Raw genomic sequence first — 16,580 nt, 5'->3', positions numbered from 1 at the left:
CAGGAAAAAAAAGTCACTTTGTTTCTATGACAAATTCTCCTCTTCTTCTTCTTCTTTTTTTTTTTGAGATGGAGTCTTGCTCTGTCACCAGACTGGAGTGCAGTGGTGCGACCTCAGCTCACTGCAACCTCTGCCTCCTGTGTTCACGCGATTCTCTTGCCTCAGCCTCCTGAGTGTCTGGGACTACAGGCACACACCACCACATCCAGCTAATTTTTGTATTTTTAGTACAGACAGGGTTTCACCATGTTGACGAAGATGGTCTTTATCTCTTGACCTTGTTATCCATCCACCTCGGCCTCCCAAAGTGCTGGGATTACAGACGTGAGCCACTGCACCTGGCTGACAACTTCTCTTGAAGCATCCTTCCCACCTCACTTCCCTGGCTCAGCCACTTGAAGTCCACATGAGTTGTCACGGCAGTCATTGGCTACAATTCCTACCATGTATCAGATATTTTTTTGCTGCAGCATTCTGACTAGACTCTTCTTTGTCCAGGGCAGCTGGAGTCCATAGGCCTATACTCAAACTACATAAGTGATCGTGAAGGTCCTCTAAGCTTCACAGAAGCCCCAGAGGGGAATGAGTAGGAAGTGTTAGCTTAACCTAAAGGCTCTTACTAAAGCGCAAAGCCATTAAAAGTTAAAAAAAAAAAAAAAAAAAAAAGGAGAAAGGACTCAAATACAACATCTTATTGTATTTGCTCATCCATCCTCTTCTTGGAGGAAAGACGGTATGGGGCTAAACACACATTTGAGGGAAAATGATGGATAAATAATTGCTGAAAACTCTTTATATTTTAAACAAATGCTTTTGTATCTATTGTGCTAATTTAATAACTATACACCATGGGTAGGGTAGCCTTAATCTTTTTACATTCAGAGACCATTTCTGATATTTCCAATTAATTTTTTCCCAAAGATACAATTTTGGTAAAGTACAACTTAATATTTGACTGTAGGTTGTCTTGCTGTCCCACTGTTGAGGCTCTCTGCATTAATTTGCTGTTAACACTATTTGTTTTCCTTAAAAAAAAAAAAAATTCTAATTAGCAAAAAAAAAAAAAAAAAAGTCAGCAAGCCAGTAAATATTTAGACATGTGTCACACTTTATTTGCAAGTTATCTGGGAAGGGCTGGCAATTTATGAATAAATTTCAGGTGATGGCTATGTCCTCTCCCTGTCTCAGACTTCCGATATTAATCAGTGATCCTAGCCTTTCTGGGACACAGACTGTGTGTTCTGATTTCATTACACTCCAGCCTGTCCCTCTTCTAAAAGTGGCAAGAAACTTCTTTTATTCAAGTGAAGTTAATTTGCATTAATTTGTTTTATTAAACTTGAGAACTTCTGCAGACTTACAGTATTCTGAGCGCTCTGCTCCATCTGCCCTGGCGTGGTGCAAAACCGGGGGTGGTCATCTCTCGCTCCCGGTTTATCATATCAGGATGGCATTTGTGATAAAAGGAAGACTAGCGTTTTGTTTGTTTGTTTGTTTTGCTCTTTAAATGCAAAAAGAAAATGGGAACGTTTTGAGACTCCTGTTCTACCCATGATGATTGAGGCCACAAGGACAACTATAGCCTGTCAGATGTTTTCCGGAGATTTTTTGCTTTCAAAACATAAATCAGTTCATGTCGCTGTCTCTGAATTCCCTAATGGTTTTCCATCTCTCTCAGAATAAAATATGGACATCTGATGGGGCTGACCGTGTCCTGCGAGAGCTGGCCCTCTGACATTGCCCTCTTCCTGTGTGTTCACTGTGCTGCTCTGAGCCCTCCAGGAAGCTCTGTGCAGCTCCCTTGCTCTCCTGTTGTCTGGAACGCTGTTCCCCCAGGCACCCAGCCTTCAGAACTTGCTTCCAGTGCTGCCTCAGCAGAGGGCCTTCTCCTGACCATTGCAACCTCTAATCAACCTAGGCTTCTACACTGTTTAATAATATTGATAGCACTTATAACCACTTGAGTCCTATGTTTATCTTCCCCAGACACAGATCCTTCATAAAGACAAGGACTTTGTTTTGTTCACTGCTGTATTCCTAGTACATAACTTGGAGTCCACTATTCCTAGGACATAGTAAGTAATCAGTAGGTATGTGTTACATTTGTAAGTGAAAAGTTCAATACCCGTGTTACTATCACCAGCTCTTAGTGTAGATTAAAGTTGAATATATGGCACCTTGAGTAGCTCCAGGGCACATGGGAATCAGGCAATGTAAGTTTCCCTCCTAGAGGTGAATTTAAAAGAGTCTATGGGTGACTGTCCTCAGTGCAGGAAATGCTCTTATGTCTCAGATCCGAGGCTCCTGGGAGTTATTGGCAGGGAAGAACCAAGAATAGACTTCCCTCTCGATCTGTGCTGGGGCAGACGGAAGGCTGAGCGGAGTCTTTCCAACTCAGAAGCTCCCTATAGGCAGCTTTTCTTCAGGTCACATCATCTGTCACAGGGTTTCTCAACCTCCATGCTGTCACCATCTGGGACTGGATATTGCTTATTTTGGGGGACTGTCCTGTGCATTGTAGGATGTTTAGTAGCATCCCTGGCCTCAATGCCAGTAGCTCCCTCCTCCCCAGTTGTAAAACCAAAAATGTCTCCAGACATGGACAAATGTCCCTTGGAGGGCAAAATTACCCCTGTTGGGGAACCATTGGTCTAGAACATAAGGCATGTGACTATAGGCCCCAAGCTGAAGTGGCATTTCCCACATGATTTCCACACCCAGGGATGAAGTGGGCAGTACTGAGATGGAGAACTATAGGGTTTACAAATTGGAGTGCCTTTACAGGTCTTCTGACTCAGTGGTTTTTAAAAACCAAGTCAGTAAACCAATAAAAGATAAATGCTCTAGGGAGGTTTGGGGATATCTTCCCCTCCTGTTTCCTTCTCCCAGCCTCCCTTTTGCCCATTGCCTCAGAAACTCAGGGCTCCAACAAACAGGGATTGAAAACCATGAACAACGCCTTCTTCAGATGAGGAGAACAAGGCCACGGAGAGGTCAGTCCAACAACAAGTAAGTCTAGGGGAGTCCTCAGATTCCTCCGACCCACCCTGACTTCCAAATCTGCTTTTCCTTCCACCATACTTGGCAGCTCATTTATTCTCTTGGATCATGTTAGGTATTGTAAATATTTCAACAGATCCAGAGAGAGCCAAGAATCAAGCAGAAAAATGGCCTGGAATGATTACTTTACAGCCGCCCTGGGAATGAGGAGGATGATAGGACACTGGGGACTGGTCAGTCATGGTGAGTGAGGCCTGGGCATGACCTGCCAGGCTGTGACAGGGCCCCAGAAGTGGGCCAAAGGGAGGAGGGACAGCAAGGGAGGGAGGGGCAGTCATTATCCCAGGTAGGAGCCCACCACGGCAAGGAGACGTTTCTCATTGGTTTACAGCCACCATCTTGAACTCACTGCCTTCCTTGCTGTGGGCTCTGCATTTTCCTTCCTTCACATGGCATCTTGGGAGCATCTTCCCCCCTCACCTGATGATAGATGGCTTCTGCAAAGTGTTTTGTTGCTTTATATAGGAAAGAGGGTGCCTGGAAGTACATTCCATTGGATATTAAAGACTGTATTTCCCTGATTTATTGTCAAGCTATGCAGGATTGTCTGAGAGGCAAGGAACCAATGGGGATATCCATTTTGACTAATGATTAATTATTATATCGAAAGTGATATTTTCCTATCAACCGATAGGCAGGAAAAGTAGACTAGAGCTTGCTAGGTTAGCACCATGGGTCACAGATGTTGCCTCTGCATTTTCAGATTATATTATCCATTACAGGCGGCACCTTCTCATTTAAAAACATAATTTGTTGTTCTCCCAGACGAAAAAAAAAAGCTGACATTTCACATGCAAGCCAAAGATTAGAATCACTGCACAGGGCCGCATATGGAAGTACATTAGGATGTGGTGTCCCTGAATCAAGGACACCAGGCAGCTAGTGCTGGGAGAGATGTAGAAGGCAGTGACTTCTGATCTTTATTATGCAAATGTGCGGTCCCCGAGCCAGGCTGTTTAACCTCATCAGGGAAATGTCGATGATCATTTCAAGCTCCAAATGTAGCACAAGCATTAGTACTAGTATGTTATTATTGTTATTATTATGATTTGGCGGGCATATGGAAGCCCAAGTCCTCTGATTTAAGCTCAGTCCCTACTTGCTCAGACCCTCTGGGATTGGACATAAACTTCTTTTGATATTAAACAAACAAATGTTTTTTTCTTTCTCTTTTTAATGCTTGTTGGTGAAACACTTTGCAGGCCTGGTTGTCTGCCAAACATGGGTGAGGATGGTGAGAGCTTCATGAAATGCAATCTCTACCCCAGAGGCTTAGTGACAGGGTGCCTTCTCTCTCCTCCAGGACTCCATGCCCCAGTGGCAGACACATCTAGAGAAAGCATAAAGAATGGAGTAGAGGCAGGAGAAAGGATGGATCGGGGAGTGGAAATGGTAAGGAGGATTGAAAAGAGAGATGCTGCGTGGGCTTAGAAGGGGAAAGTTCCCTTATTCCCACTTGTGGGTCATTGCTCTCTCAGAGCCACAAAGGAAACCGAGGAGCTGCCGAACAGGCAACAGAGAAGAAATTAAACGAGAAGGGGGAAAGTCAAAGACAGCTGCGTGGCCCAGGGTGGTTGAAAGCAAAGGCTGAGCATCTTTGAAATCCAGATCGCTAGACCTCAGTTGGCAAGGTCCAACTTTTAGAAGAAATTAAGTAAATAAAAGGGAAACATTAAGCTGTAGTGACATTCTAGAGGAAACAAAAAGCAAGCAGTTCACATCCCCTTTTCCTCCATCAGCCTGGAACTAGGGGAAAGGTCCGGCTCTAATAAGTTACCCAGGAGGGAGATTGGTCATTGCACAACTGGAAAGACTAGAAGCTTCTCCAGAGACCCTCAGAGTCCTTCTCATCTAGCCCCAAGTCCTCTTCATATGAACACTGATATTGCGATTCCAGTCCAAGTGAATCAGTTTTTGTGAGTGGAATCCGCATCCCTATTTTTTAAGGCTTTCCAGGAGATTCGAAAGTGCAGCCAGGGCTGAGGCTGCAGCTCTGGATGCTGATGAACAGAAACTCCACAAGGGCTGGAATTCTTGAATGTTTATTTTCTGCTGCATACCCCAGCATCTAGCACAGAATCTGGCTTGTAGGAGAAATGGAATATAGATTTACTAAATGAAAGGGCAATGGGGGAAACAAGGCATTTCTGTAACAGATAAAAGTATGAACACTTTGGGAGGCCGAGGTGGGTAGATCACCTGAGGTCAGGAGTTCAAGACCACCCTGACCAATAAAGTGAAACCCCGTCTCTACTAAAAATATAAAAATTAGCCGGACATGGTGGCAGGCGCCTGTAGTCCCAGCTACTCAGGAGGCTGAGGCAGGAGAATTGCTTGAACCCGGGAGGCGGAGGTTGCAGTGAGCCGAGATTGTGCCTCTGCACTCCAGCCTGGGTGACAGAGCAAGATTCTGTCTCAAAAAACAAACAAAAACCAAAAACCAAAAAGAAGTCTGTATATAATTAGGCCATTCAAGGCATCTGTGGAGGGGGTCACCTCCCAGAGCCCTGCTGCCGGTCACTTTTGTCCCTCATTGTTCTGGCAGTGGTAGACACACAACTCGTTCCCAGCTCTTCCTGGGTGTAAAGGGGAAATTGTATCTGCAGAACCAGCAATTGTCTACAGAGAGTGGCCTCAGGGAGGCAGAATGATTCCCTTTCCATGGGCAGGGCTTCCTGAAGGCCTCTTTGTGTCCTGGAGGAAACCCCTTTGTCCTGACTCCATCCTTCTCTGGCACTGGTCAACACTGACTTGGAGAGGTTGAACATCAAGAAATGAAACCGTCAAAAGGGACGGCTTAGGCTGAAAGGACAAAACTAAACACATGCTAAGCTGGAGACTCAACTGGATCCTGAATGAATTGGGATCACTCAGGGAAATGTTGATTGAGCACACACCAAGGGACCAGATTTGCATTGGAGGTTGAGGAGACAAAGGGAAGTAAGGCTGGGACTCTGCCTCTAAAGAGTGGGCCAGTGGCAGGGTGGCAAAATCATTCGATGTCAAGGCTGGCCCTAAAATTGACACTAAGCCAAATGTTAGTCCAGCCTCCCACCTCCACCCATCTCTTTCCTCTCTTCCAAGCATCAGAAGTCCTGTATCCAAAAAGGATCTGCTCTTAATGGAAGCCCAAGATGTAAATCCAACCAAAGCACGGTTACTCTGCATAGGGGGAAAGTCCTGTCCTCTCACCTGTTCTTTACCTGTCCCTCCATTCTCCCCCCTCAAAAATGCTTTCCTTAAGTCTTTGGAGGCTGAGAACCCAGGTTGCATGCCTTTGCTCTGAATAACCTGGTATTTCTAGATTCAGGTTGTTTAGCTGACACTAAATCAACAATGCTAGCACCAAGGAGGATCTAATTTTCCTCCTCTGGCTTCCTGAGATAGACGGTGTGACAGTATGGCTTTCAAAGGAGACGAGGCTTAAGTCACCAGTTTTTACCATCTGCACGGAGCCAGCTGTGGGTTGTTGTCCTTCTCCACCAGTGGCTGAGAAACAGTCAAGGCCCTTTCTGGTGGCCTTCTCTTCCTCCTTGCTCCTGCTCAGAGTCCGGTCAGTGATGAGTTTTATGAAAATGAAGGATGTCCTTCTCCCAGAGTCAGGAGCCCTGTCCCTTTAGCTGATGGATGACAGATGTCACATGAAGGAAAGCTGAAGAGGAACCCTGGGCGTGGACTTAGGTCACTGAGTTAGTTTGATGGAGACCTCAGTATCTCATCAGGACATAGGCTGAGAGCGGCTGACATCAGCTGCCTTTCTTCTGTACCACTCAGTGTTGAGAGCTAGTAAAACAATGTATTTGGCTGGAGCTGTAGCCAGTCTGCCACCTCAGTCCCTACTCTGTACTCTAGCAAGAGCACTTCAGCCAGATGCTGAGAGACCAGTGGAGCAGTGTACTGTTAACTCACGTGAGACAGCGCTGTGTGTCTGCATAAAACCTTGAGCTAAGAGAGATGTTGGGATTTCACTGAGTGTGTCTCCCTGTTTCTAGTGAGCACCATGGCATAGGAAAAGAAAATATGTGGGAGTAGGACAGGCCTTAATTCAAATCTTGACAGTGCTCCTGATGAACTCAACAACTTTTTTCTCTTCTTTTTTTTTTTTTTCAAGATGGAGTCTTGCTCTGTGGCCCAGGCTGGAGTGCAGTGCCGTGATCTCCGTTCACTGCAACCTCTGCCTCCCAGGCTCAAACAATTCTCCAGTCTCTCTTCTGAACACAAGCCACTAACAGCCAGCTAATTTTTGCATTTTTTGTAGAGACGGGGTTTCATCATGTTGCCCAGGCTGGTCTCGAACTCCTGAGCTCAAAGCGACCCATCTGCCTCGGCCTCCCAAAGTGCTGGGATTACAGGCATGAGCCACCCAGCAGATTCAACAAGTTTTGGCAAGTACTTTCGTATCCTTTACACTCATTTTTCACATCTGTAAAATGGGGATGACATTATTTACTTGGCAGATTTGTGGTGAGTAGTAGATCTTAGAAACTCAGCTGTTCGAAATCCTGTGAAATTATTATTTCTATTGGGCTCTGAAGTCTTTGAAAGTACAGATGGTATTTTCTTTATCTTTGTATACTTAACCTCTAATATAGTAAATATCTGGCACATAGTAGCTACTTAAATGTAACTTTTCAGAAAACTCTGCCCCAATACTTCATCTAAATAAGTATCCCCTTGTTATTCATTATATTATTTTCCTTTATAGTCCCTGAAATGATATAGTATTTGTATATTGTCTACTTTTTCACTAGACTGTAATTTCCATGAGATTAGTAATCTTGTCTGTCTGGGTGGCCAGAGTCTAGAGCAATGCCTGGTAAGAGCAGATGCTCAAAATGTATTTGTGGAATGGAAACATAAATGAATGGTAGTTGCTTAATTATTACTAGTAGTGGCAGTGGTTTACACGGTATCAGAACCAACACAAAGGGACGCCTTTAGTCATCTTTGCAAAGCTCACCAGAAAGGATGACAATGATCAGAAACCTTTCAAGTTTCCTCCTCACAGAATTCTGCCTGGGAACCTTTATTAAGGATGGCCGATTTCACCAGGCCTCCACCAGGAGGCCCTTTATGCTAAACTGAACAGAGTGAATGTTTTATGACGTGGACAAGGGCTGCCTCAGAGCCTGAACTGGGGCCATCTCGGGGGAGTGGGGTGGGGCCACACCCTCTCCCTGGGCTCTGCACCACTGAAAGGCTCCAGACGGCTCGGGCCCTGGGCCAAGCTGCTTGGTTCCAGTGGGAAAGCTGACCTTGGCCAGGAAGAACCAGGAAGAGGCACAAATGACTCATTGTCCCACATCCTCCAAGGTAAAAACCCAGCAGTGTGTGTGGCCTTTAGGGCTGGATGTTATTGCAGCCTTGGCTCCTTCCTCAGCCAAAATAAAAGCACTCGGCCAGTAACACTTGCACAGCCTAGGATACAACCAACGGCTCTCTTCCGTTGTTCTATTCAACACACTTCCCTGCACTTAAAGTTTTAAAACATCGTGCACATAACATTATGATTTCAGTTCTAAATGTAAACCATAATTTCTTTTTAAAGACGTACGGCAGCCTTCATTTCCAGTCAAGGCATGTGCCATTTTAGGGTCCCGGGGAAGAAATACGATATGCTTTCAGGTCACGTGTGAAGGAGGTCTCACCGGAAAGTGCTTAGTTTATTCAGAAGTTTGGAATCTAAAGCGCTGATTTGTAAGATGTGCTGCTGCCTCCAGATTTCCACTAGAGGGCAGTCTTGGAAAATGTTTATAGATACATATTTTATTGCTATGTCTAGGAAATGTGTCTTGCTTTTAAAAGGAACAAACAAACAAAAAACCCATGTAAAATTTAGGACAAGCTCTTTGGCTCCACTTGGAACGATTCCTCATTCTTCCAGAAGGAAGCCGGGGAGCATGAAGGCAGCTGCTTCCCTCGTCTCCATCCCTTTGTCCACATGGGATGCAGCTGGCTGCCCAAGCTGTGAAGCTGGCCTTGGCGCCCAGATCCCTGTCCTCCCACACCCGCCTCGGGCCAGCCCTAGTGGGCAAGGAGAGGCACCTTGGAAGGGAATGCGGGTTCCTGATTTAGGGGCCCCTGGTTTAAATTCGGCCTTGGCTGAGATCCTCTCCGTGGAGTCCCATCTTCTGCCCTTCCCTCACAAGCTAGCAGTGGCCGGAAATTCTCAGAAAAGAGCCAGGAAGGGTCAGAGGGTGACTGGGGAGTACACAATTAAAAATAGGCCTTCCAGGCAGGCAGCCATGGAGATCTCACTCGATATGTAAATAAGTGTAAATAAGACAGGCCAAGTCTTGGCGCTGGAAGGACACGGCACATTTTGTGCAGCCAGGTTTGTCTGGGGCAATGGTAAGCACTCCCCCCGCCTTCTTTTTTTTTTTTTTTTCTTTTTTTTTTTTTTTTTTCCACACAGCCCAATTTAAGGAAAAATTATAATATAATATATAATATTTTTTCACCCAAGAAGAAAATAGCTTTACTGGGCTCCATTGGTGGTGGTGGGAAGGACAGATCATTCCTACAACTTGAATTTCTTACTTGATGAATAGAAGAATGTCAACAGAGAAATTAGAGCTGCTTTATAGCCACAACAACCTTATTTCTGGAGCATATTTGATACACAGCACTCAACTTTCCCATCTCTGACATTTGTGTCATCCTTTAGAGTCTGTATCAGTGAGTCATGCGAGTGACCTCATTTCATCCTGGACACAGCCCTGTGTGGGTGTCATCATCACCAGCCCCATTGTAGAGAAGGACACCAAGCCCGGGGAGGAGGAGAGATTTCAACAGAGTCCCACAGCACTGGCGGTGGGGCTGGGGCCAGAATCAGTTCACCTCTCCTACATCATGTTTTACTGGGCATCTGCTGTGCACTGGACTCGGGGCTCGGTGTGAACAGGATGCTGCCTCTTGCCTTTCCTCGGAAACAGGCTCTGTGAATGTCAAGGCAAGCCCCTTGACTTCCCTTGGAACTACTCATTCTTCCAGAAGCTCAGCTAGAGGAGGAAGCTGGAGAGCGCAAAGGCAGCTGCCACCTCTTGCACGCGTGGGGGTCTCGGAGTAGCAGGGGCTGCTCTGTGCGAGGGGCTGGGCGAGCAGGGGTGCACTCCCTGGGAGCAGCAGGGCCTTCCAGACGGCCATGGCGGTCTGGCCATGGCGGTCTCGGGCGCTCCGACCTCAGCCTGCATCTCCGCCCCGCCCCTGTTGGGGGGCATCCCTTCTGTGCACGCCCACGTGTGAGCAGAGAAGCAACTCTCAGAAACCTTCTGTGTGTTCAGGAAATGTGTGCGGGCGGCTTGTTCCCTTTTGCTCTGTCTGGGGTGAGCCTAGAGGTTGCATCTCAAAGTAGACTGAGGGTTCTTTGGGAGAAGTCAGGTGTGCCCGGGGGAGCCCTGAAGAGTTCCTCTGTGATCTCAAGGCTAAGGCAGCAGAGAACATGGAACAGGCAAACAGTAGGGGGGCCACAAGGTGTGTCCTGCAGACCGCCCCTCTTACTGGACTCCATTCTGGGTTTTTCTCAATGAGCGCGGAGCTACTCCTGCTCAACCTGTTGGCGGAAGTGGCGCCATATGCTGGACTAGTGACTGCGCATGCGGATGCGGAGCCTCGCCCATGACGCTCAGTGCGCAGGCAATCTGTATTCATAATGTGTGGTGGATGTGAACAGCAGCAGGTACAATAGGGGTTGTCTCTCTTTAATAATACCAGTGTGTCGGCCAGAGGGTAGGAACAGAAAAGATGCATCAGGGGAGTTTGTGGACTTCTTTTGCAAGATTGCTTCAGAAAACTCTGAGGAGGGCAGTAAGAAATTGGGGAGGGGAGACAGGCAGGAGCAGAGGCCCTGGCCCTGTTGCCAGTGCTCCTGGGAGCGCTTCTGTGCGGCCCCTGTGCTTGGGTTTCTTCTCCCCAATTCATCTATATAGGGTGTGGGATGGAGCTCAGGTCGGGGGACCACTCGCTGCATCCTAACCAGCCCAGTGTAGGGGGCAGAGGAGGAGAAAATGGGTATCCCTGAGACAGAAACATGACAGTGAGCTCCCTGGCTCTTCACTCCTAGGAATTGCTTAGAAGTTTCCACCACACACCTCGGCCAGGTTCCCACAAAAGCTGTGGGAACCACCACTCCACCCTCAGGGCCTGTCCACTGTTCTGCCCGCTGCACTCAGCAGAGGGGAAGATGCAGGCGGTCCCGTGCTGATCAAAGGAATCTCTGGACTGCAAACTCCCTGGGGACGGACCCAAACTGATGAGTGGGCTTGTCTGTCTAGACCCAGAGACCCTCGGGAGGACTGAGTGTTTCTGGAATGATCCAGGATGGGGCGTTCTGTAGCAATTCCCCCGAGGAATTACACAGGACACCTCTGATGATGAAATCCTCCAAGGGCTAAGAATGAAATTGCAGAGTGCTGTCAGGTTTCACAGCCCCGGAGAAAGAGAGGGAGTTCGGAAATGTGGAGCTGAATAAAACTATGCTCTGGATTTGCTAGAACAACCCAGAGGTGGCTGAGTTCCTCCCACTAGGGGGTTATGGTAAGAAAAAAATGTACTGTGTATTTGGAGGATACTTTTCTGAGGATGTGGGAAGGCATGTCTGTGCACAGGAAGGGAAGAAGGGTCTTTTCAAACTTGCAGTGCCTTCAGATTGGTGGCTTAGATGGTTCTAGGAAAGAGGAAGAGAGAGGTCTCTAATGTGTCTCATTCAAAGAGTTGTTTGGTGAAGGCCATTCTGCCCTGCCCCGCTTACCCTGTTCAGTAGCCTGAGCCTTCTGTGTGGACATAGCCCCAGCTCAGCCCTGCCCAGTTGAGGTTTCTCTGGACTGTAAAGGAGTGAGCTCATTCAAGGCGTCACTGTGGAGTCTGAGATGAGTAGCATGACAGGACACTCCAGGACCAGGCAGGCGACTGTTGGCATGAACAGGCTGGCCCTCCCCACATGAGTGCTCTCGGGCAGAGCACTAGGGGATCAGCCGTCCAGAGCCAAGCTGTCTTTACCTTGCCATATCAGCAAATATCAGCAAAGGGCCATATCACTGTGGCCCTTCTGGGAGGGAGGTTGTTTATTGAGGAATCAGATCCATGTGCGAACTCCCACTCCCTGCAGTCTGCAAGTCCAACCCTGTGCCTTTGGGCATCTCTAGGAAGGACTGAGTTACTGTGGGGTACTGGGTGGAAGGACTGGAGAGGTGAGGTGGACTCTGTCCCGAAGGTTCCTCTGGAAATTAGTTTCCTTTATTATTACAGTGTTGAAAATTTTGAGGCACTTAAGTGATTGAACCCAATTTAGGGCCAAGGATAAAAATGTTCGCTGTAGATATTTTTCTGTTGTGATTTTGGCTGACCTTATTTCCGTGCTGCAGAATGAGATTTTCTCAGTTGTTCCATTACCTCAAACTGCTTGTTAAACAATGTCTTCGGAGGGCGGGGGGAACCCAAAAACTGGCTGATTAATAAAGTGCTCATGAAAGGGGTGAGACAAGGGAGCTGTCAGACCCACACACAGAGATGCCAAAATGTGGACTCGGCCCGACCTCGGAGACCTGCCTTGACACTGTGTGACTTTTGTACGACTTCTCTGTCTCCACAGAGTCGAGATCTGCTTAGTGCCAAGTGTGATGTGGACAATTGCCTGCTGGATGGAGACAGAAACTCATTTCCCATCTGTCAAGCAGCCTGACACAGAGTTGGTAATGATTTTCTGTCAGGCAAGGCCTGGCTGGATTTGAACCCATGACCCAGAGGTAACAGGGCCTGATGTAGGGCTCCCTTTACAATAACCGGCTGCCTGTGCCTTGTTACTCCCAGCCCAGGACTCTCTCTCACATCTGCCCATGCTTTCTCCTCATGCAGCTGAAGTTTGGTTAGATCCTGACTTAGCACTGGGGCTAAGTGATTGATGTCCCTGGGCAAGCAGAAGATGCATTAGTGTCTTAGGGAATGGGAAATGAAAGGTGGAAGAAAAACGGGATGGTAGGGCTGCGGTGTGATTAGCATGAGGCCAAAAGCCGTGTGCTCCTGTGAAGCCAAGGTCTGACCCTCTCAGGATCTTTGCAGCCTGTCGGCCAGCCAGACGGCTCCCATGCAAAAGCCACCAGATGTGTGGGTCTGGAGTAATACTGAGTCTAGATTTTCTGGGTGTCAACTCTTCTGGTGCTGAAATTGTCATTATTCATACCGATTGTTTTCATGAAAAAAGAGTCCCTTTCAGGAGCATCCATAGATGATTAACATGATGATCCCCCATTCACTGAATGATAATTAAGAGTCACACACCCCTCTCCGAAAATAGTGCTTCACAGGTGGAAAGTATCTGTCCTCCAGAATCAGAAAAGCAAACTGGAGGGCCTTAAAGGTTAACTCATTATTAAACATTTATTGAAGTTTCTCCTAGCAGACAAGTGTTCTATCAGGGTTATAGACATAAACAAAATAACGTTCCCGTTGAAGAAATTAATCATTTGGAGGGGAAGAGACATGTTGACAAAGAAAACCTGGTACAACCTGATAAGTCATATCAACAGTAAGTGAAGAAATTCAGTAGCCAGTTGAAAATGAAGGCCTATGTCTCACGATGGTGGGAAGCGCAGAGGGAGCCTGGGAATTAGAGCAGAGGTAAAGTGAAGGGAAGCACAGGTGTTGGCCACATCAGAGACCCAGCTGGAATCTAGGCTTTCCCACTTATAAGCTGTGGAACTTGGAACCTAAGTCTCATGGGCCTCCACATTCTAATCTGTAAAATGAGAATAATTACACCAATGTCAAAAATTGTTGTAAGGATTAAATGGGTAAAGCATTTATCAGAGTGTCTGGCACCTTGTAGGTGATTGATAACTGTCAGCAACGGGCTTTATGAATTGGACAGGGGCAACACTGGAGGAAAAAAGAATAGCTGGGAAAGGTATTTTTAAGACAGTGGTAGTGGGAAGCAGAAGAGGGTAGAGGTAAAAAGGGGTTTTGCAGATGGAATCAATAGAATTTGGTGACTAACTGGATATAAAAAGTGGGACGTGAAGGTTGAGGGGGAGGAGAGCCATGTGGTTGCTATGCCTACAGAGGAAGCTGGTGGAGAAGATGGAACATAGGGAAAGAAAGAGGTTATTGAATTTTCACTCAGGACATGTGGGGTTAGAGGTGCCTGAAGATACCAAGTGCAATTAAAAATATGAGCTCAGGGCAACAGATTCGGGAGGTCTTGCTGGTTTACAGAAAGTGGCTGACATGCAAATGGCTCAGATGTTCCCACTGGGAGAACACAGGGTATGGGAAGAAGGATCTTAGAGCCGATTTTCCAGAAATGGTAACACTAAAAGGGTTAGCAGAAAAGGGGGCCTTGAAGGGTACAGCCAGCCATTCCTGGGTTATGGTGGCAACTGATGGAGTGGAAAGGTGACAATTCATCCTGGACACAATTAGAGAAGAAGGTGCAGCCCTCTGGGAGGGCCGTGACCACCAAGCAACTGCCCTAGGGGCAGCCCCAGAGTTTGAGCTCCTCTCTGACAGGTGTTAGGCAATTGCAGTCAATGAGGGTAGCTCTGTCTGTCAGCCGCATTACCAGATAGTTCTCCGCTGGCATTTGGAGGAGTTGGGCAAAATCTCTACTTGGAGTTCTTTAGAGTAGGCGGAAGAAGGCAAGCAACAACAGTGGGCCTGGAGGACTTTCCATATGCACTTACCCCTTTGTGTTCTTGGGGAGGCCTGCTGGAAGCCAGGGAGGCCTGTTGCTGCAGCCATCTTAAAATCCGGAATCCAGTGTCTTCATTAACTAATGAAGTGAACACTCACACCTTGGTCACTTCCCGACTTGATTAGTAATATTTAATGGGCACCACCATCGATCTTTTGCATAGATTAGAAGTCATGCAGAATAGAGCCTGACATCTGCCAACACACTTCTGACTCCACACACCCAATATGGTTGCCCATTCATTGTTGAATAGCAATCATAGCTGACACTTATTGAGTTCTTGCCAGGCACGGTAACAAGTTGTTTGCTGGAATTATCTCATTCGACCCTAATAACAATCCTATAATGTTACATAATTCTCAGATTGGCTTCATAAGCAGATAAGTGAACTCTGTAAGTGACAGTTGGCTCCTTCTTAGGCATGCACAGGACTTCGCAGGCGTGGACATAGATTAGCTGCTAAGAGGGAGGGGGATTGTCAGAATGCACCACACATGAGGTAATAATAGCAGTGGGGCCCAGAGTTGGAAGTCTTGGTAAACATTTATTTGTGGAAAAGAAACTGAGTAAGTTCTAGCCATGTTGGCAAAACCAGCCCGGGTGACCACGCTGACAGCAGTGCTCTGTGAGCACACAGTATCAGAGTCCAGAACTTCCAGCAGTGAGCACAAGTCAACATGGTTGCAAAAATTTCAAGTTTGGAATAGCAGATAACAAGGAAATGATCCATTTCTAGGGTGGAGGGCAGGGTCCATTTCCTCATCACCTTGTCTTCTACTACCAGTGAACCATGAGACCTGGTATGTATGTCAGCAACCCAAGGCTCTTTCCTTCCAACTGTCTGGAATTTCTGAGTTGTAGGGCTTTTGACTCACTCCACATGAAGAGAGAACATCCTGTATTAAAACTTTCATTGCAGAGCTCAAGGAGTTCCGAATCATTGAGACTTTCCAGAATTTTAGCACATGAGAAAATAAGATCTTCCAAGAACTATGAGATTTTCGGGCTGTCATGGAGTCTACTTAGTGGTTAGACATGTGGGCTCTTGGAGTCGGGAAAAGTTGAATTTGAACCCCAACTCCACCACTGAAAGAGTTGTGAGGCTTGCATTCCCTACTTACTTTTTGCCTCGGTTTCCTTACTTGTTCAATGCAGATAATAATGGTACATATCCTACTATGGTTGTTGAAAGAATTAAATGAAAAATTCGAGTAAAAATTTAGTACTGGCCTGTCGTGTAGAGGTATGCTGGGGTCTTGTGAGAGCCAATGGTGCACATCTCTTCCTAACTCTGCCTTCAGCAGAAGCGTGCTGGTAGCTTGAAACCAGCCCAGGCAGGAGCATTTATGCTCTAGCAACTGGCAAGTGCTGCAAATCAGAGCAACTAGTATGAATTGTAGCAACTGTCGTTACAATCCCCCATTCCATCTGAATATGTATTAACTTATATTTGGATGTAATGGTTTGAGAATGAATTCTATGTTCTGTGGGAAGTATTCTCTCCCCAAAATTTCCAGGAGCTTCCATTCTTCTGATCATCTCATGCACAGAATTCCTGCCTATGACTTGGTGTCTTTATTACTGGAATGCTTGCTTCCTCTCCTCCATATACCCTCTTGGTGGATGCTGAACGTTTTACTTCATTTTCTCCCAAATGAACAAAAAGCTCTGATGTGAGGCAGATTTTCATTAATTTTTTTTTTTTTTTTTTGAGTGGGGAGGAAGTTGGGGGACGCACGTGTCTTAGAACTGCAAAAAGTGCAAATAACTTAAACTAATAATGCTGCTGCTGATGGCAACCACTGCCACTACCACCACCGTCACCACTCACGCA

General features: G+C 46.7%; 1 long non-coding RNA gene across 10 annotated transcripts in view; it reads left to right on the top strand.

Moving 5' to 3' along the window:
- Positions 1 to 8,108: 8,108 nt before the first annotated feature.
- The window catches only part of LOC103884678, a 106,857-nt gene continuing 98,385 nt past the window's right edge, over positions 8,109 to 16,580 (top strand). For 9 of the 10 annotated variants that reach the window (XR_004182662.1, XR_004182660.1, XR_001902918.3 and 6 more), the window contains exons 1-2: positions 8,109 to 8,373; positions 12,650 to 12,803. This is a non-coding gene — a long non-coding RNA (uncharacterized LOC103884678). The remainder of the gene's footprint in view (positions 8,374 to 12,649; positions 12,804 to 16,580) is intronic. The other variant, XR_647358.4, reaches the window with a different exon arrangement.

The sequence above is a fragment of the Papio anubis genome, chromosome 3 (assembly GCF_008728515.1).
Source record: "Papio anubis isolate 15944 chromosome 3, Panubis1.0, whole genome shotgun sequence".
Lineage (NCBI taxonomy): Eukaryota > Metazoa > Chordata > Mammalia > Primates > Cercopithecidae > Papio > Papio anubis.
This window is presented reverse-complemented; position numbering and strand designations above follow the sequence as displayed.